At 39.7% G+C, this 15711-nt stretch overlaps 1 protein-coding gene across 4 annotated transcripts in view; it reads right to left on the bottom strand.

The window, feature by feature from the left end:
- Positions 1-15711, bottom strand: part of ncoa2 (nuclear receptor coactivator 2) — a 58876-nt gene that overhangs the window by 42076 nt on the left and 1089 nt on the right. For all 4 annotated transcript variants that reach the window (XM_038727508.1, XM_038727490.1, XM_038727513.1 and 1 more), the window contains exon 2: positions 2321-2406. The gene's annotated coding sequence lies outside the window, so the exon portion shown is untranslated. The remainder of the gene's footprint in view (positions 1-2320; positions 2407-15711) is intronic.

The raw sequence follows: 15711 nt of genomic DNA, 5'->3' as shown, positions 1-15711 counted from the left end.
CAGTCGCGCAGCACATCCTCTCGCTCGTCTCTCTCTCTCGTAAACACCGCAGCATAAATGCCCAACACAACGCTGGCAATGTCGGCGAACCAGCTTTAAAAAAAGTTATTAGTAATGAGTAATGGTTTAAAGTACATCAACGAACATCTCGCTCGTGATGTAGGTTGCAGAACATTCTCCACTGAGTTATAGCCTAAAACTTATAAACACTTCTGAAAAATAAAACTACAGAAATAGTATGAAAGGGGGCTGTTGCTTTATTGTTCTAAACAGACTATGCATTGTTAGTGTACAGTTCAATCTTTGTTAAACAGTTAAACGTTTTAAAGTTTGTATAAATCAGTGAATTGTAGGAGTAGCCAATGCTGTCTTGTCTTCTTCCCTGGTTTCCCCATGGCGTTGATACTGGTGTTCATTCTGAATAGTAAGCCTCATTCGCTTAATGGGAACGTTAGCTAGTTAGGCTGTGTGGTGGAGATCAGTAATTCACTTGAAAGATAGTTAAATGGTTTAATTAGGGTTAGGGGGTGACAAAAATAATCGTTAGTAGTCGACTAATTGAATAAATAATTAACAGATTAGACTACAAAGAAAATAGTCTGTTGCAGCCCTACTCAGTACACAAAGCAAATCTACTCCATTCAAATGGTATGAGTCCAGAAAATGACAGCACACAAACAGGCTGCTGTTGAGGTTGTACACAGAAAGGTATGCACCTTGCCTGTTTCCGACTCAAGAGCTTGTCCACTCTAGAATCACTGCAAGGTAATGGCTCTAAAGTGCCCGAGTGCAACCAAGAGCCAGGCCCCCCATTTACTGAAAGACGATCACACTCATGAATCTTTAACGCTGGCAGTCACTTCAGGATGTCACACGATGGGAAGGGGAGGGCTTTCTGTATAATAAGCACAGAATGCTGGGCTCTGGGTTTGTCGGAGAGAACCACAGAGATGGGGGGGAAGAGAGACAAAGAGTCAACGGATGGCAAAATTGATTAACTGGTATAAATAAGCACCTCTCCACAGCAATATAGTCAACAATTCATCTGTGGCTGAGAGCAATGCCCCAGGGGAGGTTCAGTTGTCACTGTGGAAATCAGATTATTGTATAAAGGTTAAATATAGGGACAGTCTGAGCTCATCTCCATGTATGATCTCTATCAGAGATCCTCCATCAGGGTTAATCGTGGTATTGTTAATTGATCAATAATGCCACATATCTACTTGTAAACCTTTGTTTATTGTCTGTTGTTTCAATAAATGATGCTGGCATTGACAGTGCAAAACTGCTTTACGGAAATAAATACATTTTAAAGATACTGCATTTTTCAGATGTGCTGTGCCTCTGAGGAGTTGCTGTTGATATAATAAAAGTATTCAACTCTCAATAGATATTATACAAAACAATGCAGGACACTGTAGGAAATGTAATTAGCTTCACTACAGGTCACCTTTAAGCTATGGGTGCACTTCCTTAGCTATATTATATAATATAGGACAACATAAATATTGGATTGAGACTCTGAAAACACACATTACATGACACAGACGAAAAAAAGGATTTTGCACACCAGAAAAAAGGTGCGCATATTCTGATACAGCAAGACAAAAGCTTACAACGTTAACAAAAACAAAGTCCATTAACTGCAACCAAACTCATGTCAGCTAATGCAAACTATTATTTTGAGAGAAGTCCACTCAGAAAATGGTGTTGTAAGAACTGCTGGCAATACAGTAATCCTAAAAGACACATTCTAGCCAACACCATCTGAACTGTAACCTGTAAAGGAACCTCACAGAAGGAATGGTGATTTCAACAGTTTTTTTCCCCTCTCCACACAAGATGGATGAACACTGCAGACCAACGGGACTATTGGATGCAGCCCTCACTTTTACAAAATGGCTAGATCTGGACACTACCAAAACTAAAAGTCAAGTAAGAACTTTGTGGAGAGAATTCAGCACTTCCATTTTACAGTAACATCTGCACAAGTCAGGGAGACCCTTAACCTAAAACACTGTTTTAATTAATGGAAAACTGCATTATGTAAACATGTAACAAAGTTCTCACTATGTGGCTTATCTGATGGCTGTGAAAAAATGCCTAGAGGTTTTTCATATCAAAACTATGATCTATGCACTTCCCTTATAATGAGATAAATCATCTAAGATATAGTATAAATGACGACACAAGCCAATAAACCAAATGCTGCATGAGGTCTAATCTTGTTTAGATGTTTGCATTTGGATTGGAACGTCTCTTTGACACATTGCACAGTAGAGTTGCGTAAAAGAGGGCTGGCTGTGGCTCTGCTTCTTACCTTGGTTTCAGTCCAGAGAGTCCCTCAGGCCATTGCTGCAAGACGGTAATCCTAGGAAACCTTTAAGCATCATCCACTTCTCCCTGCTGAAAGAAATAAGAGCAATATGTAGAGTGAATCAGCACGACGCTCAGCTAAAAAGGTATAACCCTATGTAATAAAAGAATGCTTTCAGATTCTCGCTGCAATGTACTGTGCCGTTTTGTACTACAGTAGTTACATGATGAAACGTGATGTAATAATACATTTAGGGCTGCGACTATCTAATTCTCATTATCAATTAATCTACTGATCAAATTTCTTGTTTTGTCTGAAATCCAGTTTCAGTTTACTATCACGTAAGACAAAGAAAAGCAGAAAATACTAACAAATGAGAAGCTGGAACCTCGTGGAAATGATTGATAATCAAAATATTTGCCGATTAAAAAGATGAATTGTTTTAGCTCAAACTATATTAAAGACAATGTTGATGTTTTTTTAAAATTTAATTTGTGTTGCTTTTATTCACGGTTAGGCAAAAAAAAAATAAAAAACTGAGGACAGGGACAGTTCCCATGGAAATCTCATCAGAAAAACCAAGAGAAAACCTTGAAAGAACTACTTAGAGAGGACTCCTGAGGATGCTGGGGTGTCCTGATGTTTCCTGATTGGGCTGAAAGGATTTAACCTCGTGCTGCTCATGTTTTATCACTAATCTGCAGAAAAAGCAAAAACTACTACAACTCCCTACAGTGAAAACTGTACTGCACAAGATCTACATAGAAAATATATTACAAATCATACTTCCAAGCCCCACTGAGTAATGTTTACTGAGCTTTAAATGCACAGTTGAAAACAGCTAATTAAAAAGAAAGCTGATCTTTTGTATTTTAAGTGCATTTTAAGAGTGAGTGTAATCAGTCAGCAGAATGCAAAGCTCAAGTACATGCACAAAAATATCACAACCTTTCTCAACTAGGGCTGCAAAATTATTATTTTCATTGTCGATTTTTTTAATTGATTAGTTGTTTGGTCTAAATGGTGAAAAATGTGATTCATTTAATAGTTTGATAAATCGCTGTAGCTCTATTCTAAACAAGCTAACTTCAGCGATTTAAACATCCACAGCGATTCAGTTAACTGTTAATGTCCTTCAAACTCACAACAAGTTATCTAATCTAATATGTAGCGCTAACTGTTTGCATTAAGTTAGCATGGAACTGCAAGTTAAGTGTCTACACAGAGGCTCCTCATTTCCTTGGGGACCTCAAAGCCTATTACATCGTGGAACACAGTGCTTTTTAAATCATGGCACACAATTAATTAGTCAGGAGAAAAGTTTCAATTTTAAATCATATTCCCACTTGGATAATTAGAAAATGCAACTGGTAACTCAGAAAAAAGAATTCTCAGACAAAAGAATCTGCTAGGCTATTTAACTATGCTGAAAAAAAGCTCCCAATGAAACGTTTCTGTGGAAGAGCTCATCTTGTACTACATATAGCCGGCTGAGGCTCTAGCCCCCCCTCTTGGTCTGGGTGATTTCTCCGAAATACCTGCCAATTGAGCCAGCTGACGAGAGCGCTCACGTCATGTGCTGACATAACTAGTGAGGAAGCCGATGCCCCCTTGGAACTCTGCATATGTCAAAAGCGAGAACCCATGTGGAAAGGTGATATTCAGTATTCTGAACAGCGGCACACACACACACACACACACACACACACAGAAATCTGTGACGAGTCAGGGGAGGTGACCAGTTTAAACATGCAATCTCGGAAATAAAAAAAGCCCTTCTTCTGCATCTGTATAGGACTAAGCACCAAGTATAGTAAAAGCATAAAATTGCTGATATATCTTGAATGCTGCAGTCAATCATCTTTTTAATGAAACTCCATATTTCTCAAGTGCACCTTCCTCTTTCCCTTTCTGCATGGCTCTTAGTTCTCATCCTCTGGAGGAATTTCCTCTGAGCTTTAATGCTGTCACATGCTAAGTCTCAGTCCGGCACTTGATCTGTAGACTGAGTGACAGAATAAGGCAGAGTGTGAAAACCCTTTACTGAGCTAGTTTAGCAGTAATAATTTCCAAATTGCCAAACTGGCTCAAAAAAAAAAAAAACCTTGCAAGAGATAGACTTTTTACAATTAGGAGTCTTTTGTTTATAAATTTAAGTCAGTTGCTTAGAAGATCGATTTAGTTTTATTATTTCCTTTCAGAAAATCAATCAGCAGTACAACAGAAGAGAAATGAATCGCAGAAAGATGTTGTCATTCAACACAGAAAAATACTGTTCGACAAGCAATACTGATGCATCTTTACATCCAGTTACATCCATCACTTTAACGGACTGCTGGCATCCAGGACCCTGCTGTGGTAGCCTCTTCCATCAATTCAAATACTTTTATATGCGAGTTTATGAGTGTAAGTCAGTATGGACAACATTCAAGATTGTGCCTCTCACACATTATACCAGCTGAGCCGTGCCAACACTTCCTGTGAGATTAGGGGTGGGGACCTGCTGGTGACATTAGTGGTGTGATCCAAGACCAGTGGCGAGTCACACCAGAAGTATGCATGCACATATGCCTTTGTGCAAATCAATCAGATAGACACACTAGAGCAGAAGACCTCCTCGGGAGAAGGGGGTGCTTCTTTTAGGCTTCCTATCCTCGAAGAGCGATTTCTACTTGGCACACACACGTTGAATGACACATGGTGTAACCTAAAGAAAAACACACAACCCTGCCAAGACTGTCACTGAGCTTTTAGCAGCAACATTAACTGAGTTTTATGTTACCCTGAATACTGGATTGACACAATCAGTAAAGCTACACGCAATTTAAAAATTAAGAATGTTTCAACAACAACAACAAAAAAAAAATCCTCAATGCAACTATGAAAAGTCACAAAGATAGATGAAGCAAGGGAAATATACACGCTACAAATATGCACCAACACAGTAAAGCACAGATCATGAGAGTAATCTAATTTGCCCAATACACAGTCCAACCATCTGTTGGTATTTAAAGAGAGGTCAAAGATCATCAGGTTAAAAGTTCAAGCTGCCCTTAAACAGACTGCAGCCCATTAAACCATAACTATTAGGCCGCCTACATTTATACATTACGCAGCGTAAAACCTCACATTATCCTTAATGTTTGTGACGAAACAAAATGATCCCTATCAAATGAAAGCGAAACAAAACCCGTTGTGAACCGAAACTGAACACCATAAACTGAGTGACTGATTGACTACAACAGATTTCTCCTCAAACTTCATACAGCCTTGAATGTGGTACACTCTCGTCAAGACAAGTGGCATTCAGAAGACACAAGCAGACTGATTATGGGAGGTGAGCAGAAAATGTTGCCTAAAACCAAGCCTTTGGGGAGTAGTTGTAATCCCCTTTTTTCCTTCCAGAGAAGACAATGGGCTCCATCGGGTGAAAGACTTTGTTACAAAGGCTGGGCTAACAATGCTAATGAGCCAGCTAATCAGGTTGAGATAGGACAAAGGGTAGATAGTTCATGTGCTAGAAATTGACCATTATGGCCAGGTCATAGAAGGGCTAAACACCAATGGAGCCCCTACTGGGTGGCTTTTGAATGGCCCACTAATGGCTTTCAATCCAATAAGAATCAAGGCTGATGTGCACCCAAATGAAACCAACGCCAAGGTTTGACCAAGGTCCTCTTCCTAACCTATAATCAATTGATTTTGGGCTATCTAGGGAGGGGGGCCTGCAAAGGAGCAACTGAGGTGTGGTGAATCACAATATCAGATTATTCTGTAAAACATGTGTCATATCATCATATGTATAAGGTATGTTGTTTCAGCAGATATGCGGCCTGTGAAAGCTTAAAATTGTATTGTTTTATAGCACATAGCAGCTGTTGTTAAACCCATGAGCTGGCAATGTGACATGGTTTAAAAATCTAAAACTTTACTGCCTCAGTTATGCGTAGGGATGCCCCAGAACAAGGCACTTGATACCCACTTACGTCAGTGGAGAAGCTCAATAGCAAACATTACAGGACTGAGGCTGTACTGGGTTTCTCTGGGAAGGTGAAAAACGGTGCCTATGGGCAGGAAAACCTTGCTAGATGTAGAGGAGTTGGTTTGTGAAAGATCTTTTCACAAACCATCTTTAACTCGTAACGCTGTTTTATGCTTTTAGCGGAAAATGCCTGAAAAATAAGTATGAGCGTGCTATAATGTTTGAAAACCTCTGTGCACATGACACATTCATTTATCCTGAAAGACAAAGAATTGCCATTCACAAAAAATATAAAAATGTCAATTTGAATGTATTCTTTCACCATTTATGTAATGAGGTGTATGTAGCTGCTAAACATGTGGCCAATTGTGACTGAAAATCCTGCAGTCTTGGTTAAATCAACATACACAGAGATCCTCACATAAAACACTTCTTTATTACACTTTGGCACTACGCCAGCAGATTTCAATGAGCTGCTCAGACGCAGATGCAACCCTGTGCCAGGTGCCCTTACATCTGTTGCTCAAATAGCAACAGCCAGGTCCTTCAGCTGTGACCACAGGGACAGTAAACACAAATGTGTAAGTACCATAATGAGACTGATAAGACGTGTTGTAAAAAGGTGAGTAATAATGACAAGAGAGAGCAAACGTGTGTGTAGTTGAAACAGCGACGTAAACGCAGAGTTAGGGTGTGAGAAAGGGTGTGGGCAGAAAGAACAATGTGTGTGCATGGCTCACTGTATCATGCTTTGATGATTTGGAGCTCATCTTGTGACTGGTCTGCATGTCAACTGCACATCTATTGTGCCTGTGTGTGTGTGTGTGTGTGTGTGTGTGTGTCCGCCATCTTTTATTGCCTGTCACAGTTTGGAAGGAATTAGTTCCTGTGGAGGCCCGAGGCTGTACAGTGGAAGTAGACTCAGGATAAGGAGGTGCCATGTTAGCATGGAGGGGAGGGGGAAGACTAGATCAGCTGACACAACTATGTCATCTTATCAGCCGAAGACTGAGTCTATGTGACAGGCCAATGCTCGGACTCGCAGCAAACACAGTGTCTGAAAATTCTGCATAACACATACACAAAAAAGTTAAATTAGGATTTAAATTAGGTGGAGGAGAGTGAAAAGGACAGAGAAAGAGGTTCAAACACTTTGTCTGATCCATTGAACCAACATGTAAGCAGGGTAATAATCTGTGGCGCACTTTTAGGGGGATGCCTTTGAACCCCGGCATTCCCTGATTAACTGACAGAGGAACATGTAATTGGACCAGACAGAGCAAAGAGCAAAGAGAAGCAGCCTTCCTCTCCCCTTTCTCTCAGTCATTCTCTCCATTTAAGTAGACTCTACAATAATGGCTATTTAACCTTTATTTAGTAAAACAAGTCACTTACAGTCGGTAATAGGAGCTAAAATGTAGTTTATTCATATTTTGTTTTCTCAACATGAAAATAACACTGTTGAGATATCTCAAGTATAACATTTTGAAAAAAAAGTAGTGTGTGTCCTCTCCAACCCTTGCTAACTGCTATGTTGAGAATTCGTGGCGACAAAAAGCATATCCGCCATTTCCATCTAATTGGCCGCAGATACCACTATGAAACCCTGGACTCTAAAACGGGACTCTTGTAGGTTTTCTGGCTGGGTGTCCTCCGTGCCATTTGTATCTATTGATGATGGTATGGCCACTACGCCACACAGAAAATGGGGAAATATCCAACTTAAGCAGCTTTGTTTAACTCTGCACGATACTAATCACACATTCATTGTTGTGTTAAAATGTGACTAGAAGTGTCCCAATAAGTGTTCGGCAACTTCCAAAACACTGGTGATCTAGCCGAGTGTCTAAATATTCTGTTTTTAATGATGACCATATAGTGATAGGGCGATGAACTATTTGGTGACTTAATCTCTTCATCTGTTATAATTTCTATCAAGGGCCAAAGAACTCCACCCCTACACTGAGGGGGTTTTAAATTAAGATGTAGCTTCTGTAGCAGTAGCATTGTGGCTCTGACTCTCCTGTGTAATCAACTCTCCAACGAATGCCTTTGTTTTGCACTCCACTGCCAGATGAGATGGGAGGCGGTTTTGTTTTGACGGCCCACATCTTCAGGTGCCAAAACCTCAACTCTCTTGAGGGAAGGTATGAGTGGGAGCATTTTAACATGCAAACAAACACACACTCGCTCCATGCAAGACAAATATAGATATTTTGGCTATTCTGTTGAGGGGGAAATGTAAATAAATTATTTAGAATTTCACTGCTTACATATGAATTACAAACATAATTCCAAATTGTTTTTTTTAGCATTAGTAGCATAAATACACAAAACCCAAAATGAAAGGAAATATGCACAATCTTTCCAAATACTCAAAAAGTTATTACCCAGTTGATTCAAAAGAGCTGGCCTTTTAGTGTAGTGGCAGTGGCGGCATCTTACTTTCTGAAACATATGCAGTGCATGTTCATTGCCAATTAGCCTATAGAAGGGGAAAGTGGAAAATGCTTTCTATCCCTTCGACCCCACTTTAGAAAAAGTTCAAGACCTGCCTTATTTCATCAAACTGCTTTCAGCAGATCCCATAAAAAGCTAAACCCTGACAGTAAAGTTATCATGCTTGCAGGTAGCGTCTGTTTAGCCAAAGCCTGACATCACCACAGGCTCTACAACTCCACTGTTATTCAAAACACACGAATGAAAGTGGGTGACATATTCCTTCATTAAAATCAGCACAGCAGGTGAAGTTTATTTTCTCTCAGCTGGTCATCCCTGCAAAAAATCCTAAACACTGAACCCTCATGTGTGGTTGCACATGCCTGATGTTAAACATCTTATATGATATGTTTAACATAATATATGCATACTTTTATATAATCTATAAAAAAAACTAAAAAACCCCCATGGGTTCTGCTAGAGCTGGGCAATAAAATGATAATTCTTGCAATATAACTTTACTCAACAATATAACACATGTTCATTCATTTTAATCATGAACAAATTAGCAATTAATTTATTTTGTTGATATTGACATTTTACTTAATTTTACACCTGCATATTTGTTGAAAAAAGATTTTATCATAATTGTTCTCAGATTTTTTAAGTGATCACTGTTTGGCATCAAGTATTTGTTCTGACAAAGAAAAATTTAGAAACACCATTAAACGGTTCTGGTTTCTTCAACTTTCACTAAGAAGCAAAAATCTGCCTTTAAACTTGAAATAATGATTTGACATTTATTATCATGGTAACATTTTTGGCCGTATGGCCCAGCTCTAGGTTCTGAACATACGGATCTGGAGCCCTGACAGTCTCACTGTATGTAACACATAAATAAACTCGGGATGTGTATTTTGCCTGTATGAATTTTCAGCGGGGATGTATGTTCAATAGTTGTATACTGTGAGAACTTTTTGATATATTCTACAGCCACTCAAATTCCTGGTTGTGCCTGAACCATGACTGCCAAACAGTAAGGAATCTGACATCAACCTTTAATCCCCACCTCTCCTTGTTTCAGAAAATGAGTGTATATATATATAAAAAAACTAATATTTTTCTGATTACATCTTCTTGAATGAGGGGGAAATAATTGGTATGTGCTGTTGTTCTGTCACAGTCACTGAGTGTTTTTTGTTCTATTTTTATTGAAAAAAACCAAACAAACTACCTGTTAGTTACCGTCCATTACACAACGTAAAGATTCACACGCACACCATCTTCAGCGATTCATACTGGTCGTTTCACTCGCCATTCATGGTTCATTGTGGGAGTTAACGGGGCGTGATACGAGGCTCATGAACCTGCACAACAATTTCATGTTCTCAGTGATTAATAAAAGCAAAACAAGTACTTCTGCTGATGGGTCTGTGCTTAATTTAGCCATAATAACCTACAGTGTTCCAAGATAGAAAACCCTGGTCGGCTAATGAGATTCCCTACCATGCTGAAAACGGTAAATATAAAGCAAGCAAAACCATATTATAGGTCACTGAAGGAGCACTGCTGAGTCAGCAGAGAGCGAGAGAGAAAGAGAATGGGACAGAGGGAAAGAGAAATCATGCTGGTCAGAGTTTGACCCTCACAATGTGTGCAGAAATGAAAAGCCTGAAACTGAATCCCCACATTCCTCTGGCTTTATGACAAGCAAGTGAGAAATGCTGCTGCTCTGCACGTCATTCCATACTACCTTAGCCTGGCCCGTGATGGTGGTAAACGAGTGCCGCTTACCTCCGTTCCAGAATAAGACTGTATACTAGATTTTCTCAGGAATGATTCACGCTGCATATTTTTTGGACCACCCACCCAACTCCAGCAGGCGGCTTGCTCAATCCAAGTTCTCTCTCCCTCCCTCTGTGCCAAGGATTCCACCCTGGGCAGTGGGAACGGTGCCAACCACATGCTAGCGCCCAGTGCCACAAACACATTGTGGAGCAGGGGAATGCAATCGACCCACTCACACAAATTAAGACTTCAAAGCACACTCCCTGACCATTGTGTACAACCCCAACATGTCCTCCATTAACAGAGAATTCAATCTTATACATTTATGATCTACCTTTGAGGGGACATTTTATGCATTTTCATAAAGAACTTTACTAAGTAAATAAGTTATAAATAAGTTTACTTTAACTTTAAAAATGTATTTAATTTTATTACATTTTATTACCATTATCAGATCAGTAGTGACTGTGGCAAGGAAGGTTAGCTCCTCTGAAATGAAAATGAGTGAATGAAACAGTTTTCAGATCTACTTTAATGTACAGCTAGCAAAACCAGCCTCACAATATAAGAGAAAACAGCTGCAGAAGCACTGTCACACAATCATGTGACCTCTGTTCACGCCAAACTGGCCGAGGGCACCTTCTTAGCAATGAGCGGTAGACATCACAATATCATTTAGCTTTAGAGATCAATATGCACTTTGCAGCAGCTGACCTACATAAGTGGTAGGAGTGTGGACTGTCAAAATCACTGGACTGTCTGTGAGCCTCAAGATCCTTGGAGCCCCGTATAGTCTCCATGGGAGTAGAGCATGAGGCAGCCAATGGTGTGATGTTACAAATCTCTGTTTTAAAAACAAAGATTATAAAATCCTCTAAATTGACTTCAGTCTACATCAATTTACCACAACCTAACTGCTATAGGGAATTTACCTGTAAAATGATCACAGATGAATCAGGGACATTTCTACAGTGCATCTGTTTGCCACCCTCGAAAGTTTTAAATCCCATCTTAATTCCCTTTTATTCTCTGGCTTTTAACCCAGCATGAGAGCTGTGTGGTCTTCTATTGTTGCCTTTCAATTGTTCGTGAACCATTTGTTTGTTTTGTCGTCTATGTTTTTGTTTTATTCCTTGTACAGCACTTTATACAGCCGGTTTTAAAAATGTGAGGAGAAAAAAAATTAAAATAAAATTATATCTATATAATAAATGTTCCTGAACATATCTTTTTGAGAGGCATACTCCTCCATGACCATTTATCACAGATTGGACCTCTTGATTGCCAAACGCTGGGCAGGCGGCCTAAAGTTATCCTAGAGCGAATATGGGCTCAATAGTATCAGAAAACCACTGTAATGTTCTCCTCCTGTTGATCCAGAGCAAACCCCGTAATTTAGCTTACATCCGACAGCACGCCTCTTCATTGTAACAACTCTTTAATGACAAGCCCTGTACTTTCTGGATAACATAAAATCAGTAAAACCAAAAATCCTGCACACTCAAGATGAGGCCTACTCTCAGCACAGATAGATGGGATGGCTGATTTGAGGTCAGCTCAACGACACAATGACAACATGCCTTGAAGCTGAGAGGGAGTAAACACTCTTGCTGCACTTATTCCATGTCAAAGCCCTCTTAGCTTTTCATCCACGCCTTGCTTTAGACATCTCTCCTCTGCCCCCCCCGCTGTAAAAAAAAAAAAATAAATAAAAAATTCACAAAAAAAAACCCTGGCCATTTCCCCACAGCTCATCCCTCACGCCCACCCAGGACCTGTCACACTGCTGTTTCCATGACAACACAAACGCAGAGACAGCGGGGTGAGATGCCCAGTGAGACAAGGCAAACAGATACCAGGGGGGAGTGGTGCATCATGTCAGGAATCCACTGTGGACCTTATACAGCATGTGATGGACAGATAACACAATGCAGTCCGATCTGTTACATCTAAACTTAAGTGGAAGCTACATGCTTTCTTGTGTGTTTGTCGGATGGGCCTTATCAAGCAGCCAATCTATCTTCCAGTTTGAATCATTTAAGGTTGTTTATTACAAAAACACTTAATATGAAGAAGGGACAATACTACTGCTCCAGAGTAGTGTTTACTAAAAGCAAAGCCGCCCTTGTAGTTTCTCCTAACACTAGGTCTTGGAATGAAATGTGCAGATTTGAGCAATAATTTGCAACTTCCTTATGAAAGCCCAGAATCCTGTCAGCCTCTCAGCGCTGGATGTTGTCATCTGACACTGCTTTATTAAAAAAAAATTTTAAAAAAAAAGGAGCCAAGGAGTACACATTGAAAGAGCCTGTGAGAGACAGGCGGGGATGGTGTTGTTCAGGAGCTGGCCGTACTAAGCGTCAGAGACATGGATGTCATTTTCCAGCCTGGTTCAAATGAGTCAACTTAATGTTGTTAGCAAAGAGAAGTGTGTGTGGAAACGAGGACAGCGTAGTTAGCGAGGGAAATGTCTAAAAAGGTGACATTTATTTTTCATCTTTTGCTTTAAAAGAATATTAGCAACATGGCACTACTTGATATAGGAATTGTTAATGACTATTTTCCTAAGAATATTCAAATAAAGAGGCCCAGCTATGAGTTTAGGGCAGTCCAACTACCAAAAGATATTCAATTTACTATCATAGAAGACCAAAAACAGGAAAATTAAAGACTTAAAGCTGCAACCACAAAGTTCTTGGCATTTTAGCTTCAAATTTGATATCAAAAACGTTGCAGATTAATTTTCAATTGATAGACTAATCAATCGATTGTGATCACTTCAGCTCTAAATGGAGTTTAAAGACTAGAAGTGAGTTCTGAAGACATATGTTAATTCTTCTAAAACTGATTATGAATTGAATGGGGCTTTGGTTAAAAGCCCAAAACAAATCCAGTTGTAATATAAGTTTAACGCCCTAATAACAATGTGCCAGAGTTACCAGGGGACCTTGTGTAATTTAGGTATTCGCTCCAACATCTGTGTGTTATGAGGTGCAGTCACTTGGGAAACACAATAATCCGCATTTCACTTGAATTTACTGACCAAATTCTACAGATGATCCCTAAGACAAAACTGACACAATGTTTTATAGCTAGATAAAACTCTTTTGAGCTCAAAATTCAATCAAAGTGTATTACATCAAGTATAATTCTATCTATAAATGTTAATAAATGAAATTTAACAAGATACAAATAAATTACTGAGATGCCACAGACAACATCAGTAACCGTTGGAACCACCTCGGCTGTAGTTAACTGTTTCATAGGTTAGTATAGCCTATAATTTATGCTTTAAATTCAAATAAAATCTTTGCTTATTTGAGGAAATTGTCTTATATTAACACATATGAAACATATGCATAAATCACAAAGCATATTTCTGGCATCAATACAAAAATGTAATTTTAAGTTATAGTGGGGCTGCAGTACAAAAAAAGTCACGGGACTATCCTATGAGGCCAACAGTGGCAGACAACAACCAAAGAACTGGCAGCATATGCAAAAGACCAAGGGTCAAATGATTACAGTATCACTCAGGTGACGCAACAAAGCCACCTATCACAGGGCAAAAGTCGGTGCTTCCAAGATGAAAGGTTTGTCTCCAAGTTTAATCGGTTTTGTGGAATTTAAAAAACACACACAGAACATAGAGTGAGCAACCTCAAAGAGTTAAACAACAAAAACAGAAAGACAGGCTAGTATGAAGGAAATGAACAGGCCCAGACTGAGAGAAGACAATTAGCGAGCAAGAGATGGATGTAGAAGATCGTTTCCGGCTCATGTGACAAGCAGGGCATTACTGTCACACACCTGTTGCTATTGCTGTAGTTTACAATGTGTTCAGGCAGAGAATTACTTCCAGATAACAACCATTACAAGGACTGCGCCAAGTCAGTGTGAGAAAACCTCCAGTCAGTTATCCTTGTATAAACATCCACATACTTACATACACACTGACATGAATTCCTGAACTGTCATCATCCCAACACGGTTATTCTTCTGCACTATTAAGTCAAAACTAATGTTTCACTGTACCTGCCAAAGGAGGACACCTGTTATATCATTCTTACAACAGACTAGGGTGCTTTCGACCTTAAAAAAACAAAACAAACAAAAGCTATAGGAATGCATCTGCGCAGGACTGCATTCTTTGTAACTAGGGAGAGGGCTGTCACAGGCGTCATAGGCATGCTCCATGTCTAACACAAACCGTTTGATCAGCCACGATCCACAAAAAGAAATAGTAGAGAGCAAGTTTTGTTACACTGCAAATTTAATAACTTCAGGCACTATGCCTTGGAGATATAGTGCTGCTCATGCTAGCAGGGGGGGAGCATTTTTAAAATGATTAACACAAACATGCAGATAAAAGTAATAAACAGATATCTTTCAAACTCATCCATTTATATGGTCCGGCCCTTTTCCAATATGCTGTAAATGACACGCTGTCTTCTTTTTAAACTTCTTGAGAGATTACTTTGCATATGACTACAGGTAGATCGGACAGAAATCCATCACATCACATCTTCACAGAAGCCCCGAAGATGCAGCCAAACCCCAGCTGGACAACATGTCATGTTAAATCTCCTGTCAGCGATGTGACCCCGTGCACTGTGCACCATCAGGTGGGAAGAGTGATGTAACAGAAACTGCTCAACTGGTTCCACAGGATGCGTTCCTCTTGCATTACTGAGAGCAGCGTTGACAGTCATTGAAATGGCACAAGCTGTCTGCCTGTATAGTCCTGAATCAGTCAAGCAGGAGAGCCCTTAAGAGGAGTGCAGTGTACCCTCCACGCAGGCACAACAAAGCAAACCTCTAAGCAGCATTCCCCCATACTGCCCTACGTGTTCAGAGAGCATCTTTCGATGTAAAGACCTGCCTCTATTTACATCTCCTCAATGAAGCCCTAGTAATTGTACCGCCACCCGATTATTTTAAACATGTTCTGACGTCTTTGGAAAGCAATACCACAACAAACTGCAAGTACCGTGCAGACTTTTTCCTCTTTCAATCTTGAGTGTGGAGCTAAAGTCTGGGTTTCTGGTGTGTAGCTGAATCCATGCACAACTTTCAGAATACTTTGATTCTTTTGGGTTTTTTTTTTTTTTTTTTTTTACAAGCGCCTGAAGAAGCTACTGGTTTACGTGAAATAACGCTCATGTTATAGCTTGGCCGCAAACTA

This window comes from Micropterus salmoides, unplaced genomic scaffold, assembly GCF_014851395.1.
Source record: "Micropterus salmoides isolate LMB-PRFRI ecotype aquatic unplaced genomic scaffold, ASM1485139v1 Ms_hic_scaffold_1, whole genome shotgun sequence".
In the NCBI taxonomy this organism is placed as follows: domain Eukaryota; kingdom Metazoa; phylum Chordata; class Actinopteri; order Centrarchiformes; family Centrarchidae; genus Micropterus; species Micropterus salmoides.
The sequence above is the reverse complement of the archived record's forward strand: the minus strand, read 5'-3'. Positions and strand labels throughout refer to the sequence as shown.